The sequence below is a fragment of the Lytechinus variegatus genome, chromosome 3 (genome assembly GCF_018143015.1).
Source record: "Lytechinus variegatus isolate NC3 chromosome 3, Lvar_3.0, whole genome shotgun sequence".
Classification (NCBI taxonomy): domain Eukaryota; kingdom Metazoa; phylum Echinodermata; class Echinoidea; order Temnopleuroida; family Toxopneustidae; genus Lytechinus; species Lytechinus variegatus.
In genome coordinates, this window is record NC_054742.1 from 61,417,481 (window position 1) to 61,423,081 (window position 5,601).

A 5,601-nucleotide genomic window follows, 5' to 3' on the forward strand; every position below is an offset into this window, starting at 1 on the left:
AGATATGTATGTTTGAATAGTAGACCCTGCATATCCCATAAAGGATAAATAAGAAATGAACTGCGCCACCCATTCTACATTAGGGGGTAGCTGGGGGTCGTATCCGTACACTTTACAAAATTTCACGTATGCCCCCAAGGCAATAGAGTAAGTTGTGTGTGTTCGAGCTGCCCTAGAAGCCATCAGCAGTCGACTTCTCTCGATAGCCAGCTCTTCCAAAGACGGACTGGAACCTCCACGCCCTCCGGGCGGCCCCCGGTGCTAACGCATGGAACCTCGGCATCTGAAATCGAGATAGTGCATCAGCTATACCATTATCACATCCATGTACGTGCCTAGCCCTCAACACTATATTATTGCTTAAACATATAATCACCACCTTCCTCACCAAAACCATAATATCAGGGCATAGCGCCGACTGCTTGTTAAGTACTGCCACCACGGCCTGATTATCACAATTAAACAATATATTCTTGTCCTTTAGCTCCATGCCCCAAATCTCCAAGCCTACCCAAATAGGGAATAGCTCTAAAAAAGCTATAGACCTCCTACCGGCCTGGAAATCAGCAGGCCACCTGGATTGAGCCCACCTGCCTCCAAAGAAAATTCCAAAACCAATGCCAGCCGCCGCATCAGTGAAAAACTGAATTTCCTCGCTTCCAAACCAGCCTGGAGCCCGGAAGAAAACTTGACCATTAAAATGTGCCAAGAACTCCAACCAAACCCGCAAGTCAGCCTTAGCCCCTCTCGTCAACCTAACCATGTGAAAAGGACGCTTAACGCTCTTAGTTAAGTCAATGAGCCGTCTCATGAATGCTCGCCCTGGAGCAATTGCCTTACATACAAAGTTTAGACTACCTACAATCGACTGAATGTCTCTTAGGGAAATTTTTTGTTTCTGTACCGCCCAATTTAATTTCCCTACTAATTTCTCAATTTTGTCCTCCGGTACCCGAACCTGCTGAGAAACGCTATCTATTACCAGCCCAAGATATGACAACTGTGTGGTCGGGCCTTCCGCTTTTTCTCGCGCTATGGGCACCCCAAATCGTTCGCAAATTGCTTCAAAACAATGCATTGCCCGCCTGCAATCCTCCGAGGCAGGGCCGCCTGCAAAAAAGAAATCATCCAAATAATGGACAATATTTTGCGACTTCGCAACTTTTCTCGCGCAAAACTCTAAAAAAGTACTAAAACATTCAAAAGTGGAACAAGAAACTGCGCAGCCCATCGGCAAACAACGATCAAAATAGTAACGACCATCTATATACATCCCAAGCAACTCAAAATCTTTTGGGTGAACAGGCAAGAGCCTGAAAGCTGACTTAATGTCAGTCTTTCCCATAAGGGCACCCCGCCCCAATTGCGTCACAATATCTACCGCCGAATCAAAGGACGAATATGTTACTGTACACTGCCCCTCCGGTATGCCATCATTAACTGAATTTCCCCTGGGTGCCGATAAATGTTGAATCATACGGAACTCCCCTGGGGCCTTTTTGGGCACCAACCCCACTGGTGAACACCTCATATTCTCGAAGGGAGGAACAACAAAAGGCCCAACTATCCTACCTAAGTCTATTTCATCCCTCAATTTCTTTTTCAACGTATCCATGTGTTCGAATGCTGATTTCAGGTTTTTAACAACCAATGGGACCCTGTCCCCTTCAAAATGTAATGAAAAACCAAACTTAAAACCATTATACAAGCACTGAGCATGCTCCTGATTAGGATAAGTAGCTAACATGGGCACCAAACGTGCTAACTTAATAGGGGTCGGAGCAATAGACGACACCGCACTAGCCGTAGACCTATTTACTGCCAGCGGGACTGGAACCGGCCCGCCCTTGGCTACACTGCTTAGCCCCATGACCTGTCGCCTGGCAGCGGGAACACTTGTGCTCATAGATGCAAGCTTTGCCTCGCATGCACTTGCCTCTATTAAAGGCAAAGCACACGCCTCGGCTGGGTGTGCCATTGGCTCCGGGTCCCTTTCCTCCGAAGGGAAAAGATTTTCTCGCGCCGTACTCCCCTCTGTAGAACTGATGGCGAGGGGCATGGGGTAAATTGTGGCGCTGCCGCGGACCATTAGAGCCACCAGCATCAACCACAACTCGGCGTCGACGCTCGCCCAGGATCGCCCGGGTAAACGCGCCTGCTTGCTCCTAAACTGAGTGTCATAGTCACGCCAGCCATAACCTGCAAACGCACGGGCTGCATGCCTTATCAAATCCATATATTTCATGAGCTCCCTGCTCCTTTCAATGTGCTTCTCAGCGTAAATTGAGGCAAATACTAGAAACACCGAAGTCCACTGCTCTACCGACATGATTTTCTTAGCCTTTGATTGAGGTTGAAGTTGCAAACCAAGACCAGATCCCGATTGACACAAACTCAAAGTGGTGTCACCTACACTCAAGGCCCCAAACTCATCACGTGCATTATTATGCTTAAGGAGCACTCCCAAATCTATATATTCACTTGCCCAAATTTTTTCCTTCAGTGAGATAGCCACTTCCACACCTAGTGGGTCGCATGCGCTAATAAATGGTTCCGGTGCCCCAACACGGCAGAAAGCCTAGGCGCCTGGGGCTCAGATCTCTCAACACCGACCTCCACTAGATCTAGGCCTAGATCTTCGGCTACCCCTGCCGACCGCGCCGGCACTGAAACTGCTGGCTGAGCCTGCCCCGAGCTACCGGTATCCGACTCCTGAGCTACTATCTCATGCCAAGCAATAGATCTGCCCACGGGCGCCTGGCCTTCCCGCCCCACTAGATCTAGATCTAGCTCTGCCATTTTATCACCAACTTTAGACCTAGGCCTACCACTTTTTTCATCAACATCGACAACTTGAGACTGAGAGGGATTTAACTCACCGCTCCTTCCTGGCCCGTTGTTGCCGCCTCCCAGCCCCAGATCCACACTTGCGGGGGTTGACGTCGCCCGTGGACCTCTCGGCCGACCCGGCCTCCTCTTCGGTGTGTCATCTCCTTTCCTCGCACCTGCGGTCGTTATTTTCTTGGCCTTAACCTTTGGCATGATCAACTCGCGAAACTAGAGTTAGACTCGAAGCTCCGTCACTCAGCCCAAGTCCAATGAATCCTGGATGCAATCACCTCCAAAGTTCAATCAAGCGAACCGCCAAGAAAAAATTCAATCCTGAAGTTGCAAACTGAATCTTTTAGGTCCACAAATCGGCACAGCTAACTTAGTCTTAGTTCTACGGCAACAATTCCTGAGGCTGAAGTCTGAAGACAGTAAAAAACTGAAATCAGCGTCTGTATAATCCAATAAAAGTATGAATCCTTTGTGTAGATATCCGGTATAGGTAGCTAGACAAATGTCGAAATATCTGCCACCTAGGCCTAGTTGCCAGTGCCGAAAGAAAATTTTCAAAAAATTTTGTAAGCACGCTTTACACATGCACCGTCATCTCTCTTCATTGAAAGCCAAAACGAAAATGAAGCATTCCCCGCACTTTTATCCGCGCATAGCTCAACCGCGGCAAATGTCTGGCATTGTGCCCAAATTCTTTGGCGCGGGCGCCAAAAAGCGCTGCCCCGCCCTTTACGGGTCGGGTCACGAGCCCTTTCTCGGGCAACCACGCCCCCTTTCAAAATCAAAACAAACTAAAATGTGTATTTTGCTAGCCCGCTAATAAATCATTTTAAATCGTCAAGCCGTCTTTAAAATCCATTATTCCGTTTTGTTTTTTATTATAAAATTAGTTCTAATTTTATTTATGCTATTTCATTTAAGTTGGGTTATTCCATTTGTTATGAAATTAGTATAAGTTCTTTTAGTTGGGTTATTCCATTTTGTTCTTAATTATTAAATTACTTCTATTTTTCTTTGGGCTATTCCATTTTAGTTTGGTTATTCCATTTTGTTAATTATGTACTTAAGTTTTTTTTATTTGGGTTATTCCATTTTAGTTTGGTTATTCCATTTTGTTTCTATTATTACATTACTTATATTTTTATTTGGGCTATTCCATGTTAGTTTGGTTATTCCATTTGTTACTTAATTGTAAGTTAAGTTCTTTTTTTTATTTGGGCTATTCCATTTTTGTTGGGTTATTCCATTTTGTTTTTTATTATAAAATTAGTTGTTTTGTATTTGGGCTATTCCATTTAAGTTGGGTTATTCCATTTGTTATGAAATTAGTATAAGTTCTTTTAGTTGGGTTATTCCATTTTGTTCTTAATTATGAAATTACTTCTATTTTTCTTTGGGCTATTCCATTTTAGTTTGGTTATTCCATTTTGTTAATTATGTACTTAAGTTTTTTTTATTTGGGTTATTCCATTTTAGTTTGGTTATTCCATTTTGTTTCTATTATTACATTACTTATATTTTTATTTGGGCTATTCCATGTTAGTTTGGTTATTCCATTTGTTACTTAATTGTAAGTTAAGTTCTATTTTAATTGGGCTATTCCATTTTAGATGGGTTATTCCATTTCGTTACTTAATTATTAGTTAAGTTCTTTTTTATTTGGGCTATTCCATTTTAGTTTGGTTATTCCATTTGTTACTTAATTGTAAGTTAAGTTCTTTTTTTTATTTGGGCTATTCCATTTTTGTTGGGTTATTCCATTTTGTTTTTTATTATAAAATTAGTTGTTTTGTATTTGGGCTATTCTATTTAAGTTGGGTTATTCCATTTTGTTTTTTATAATAAAATTACTTTTTTTATTTGGACTATTCTATTTAAGTTCAGTTATTCCATTTTGTTTTTTATTATAAAATTAGTTCTAATTTTATTTCTATTATTAAATTACTTATATTTTTATTTGGGCTATTCCATTTTATTAAAATTAGTTCTAATTTTATTTATGCTATTCCATTTAAGTTGGGTTATTCCATTTGTTATGAAATTAGTATAAGTTCTTTTAGTTGGGTTATTCCATTTTGTTCTTAATTATGAAATTACTTCTATTTTTCTTTGGGCTATTCCATTTTAGTTTGGTTATTCCATTTTGTTAATTATGTACTTAAGTTCTTTTTTATTTTGGTTATTCCATTTTCGTTGGGTGAGTCCATTTTTTTTCTTATTTAGCTCTTTTCTATTTTGGGCTATTCGATTTTAGTTAGGTTATTCCATTTTTGTTTCTAATTATCAAATTACTTTTATTTTTATTTGGGGTATTCCATTTTATTTAGGTTATTCCATTTTGTTAATTATGTACTTAAGTTCTTTTTTATTTGGGTTATTCCATTTTGCTACTTAATTATTAGTTAAGTTCTTTTTTTTATTTGGGCTATTTAGTTTTCTGGTTGGGCTATTCCATTTTTGTTGGGTTATTCCATTCTGTTTTTTTATAAAATTTTTATTTGGGCTATTCCATTTAAATTTGGTTTAGTGACATCATCCAGGAAAGTAAGGAAATGTTTTCAAACATCTTGGAATGAAAAAAGTTCAGATTCATTTCTCAAAGCTCTGAATTGTTAGTACATATTTAGTTTGAAACATCAAATGAAAAAATATCCTTTGGTATCGTACCACAGCTTTGTTCATCCCTTCCATTTGCACACTGTGTGATGAAGTCACACAGTTGATCATGAGTCCACTCCACATTGATCTGTCATACATACA

The 5,601-nt window shown here is 40.4% G+C and overlaps 1 pseudogene; it reads right to left on the minus strand.

The window, feature by feature from the left end:
• Positions 1-3,398, minus strand: part of LOC121412104 — a 93,283-nt pseudogene extending 89,885 nt beyond the window's left edge.
• Between the last annotated feature and the right edge of the window lie 2,203 nt (positions 3,399-5,601).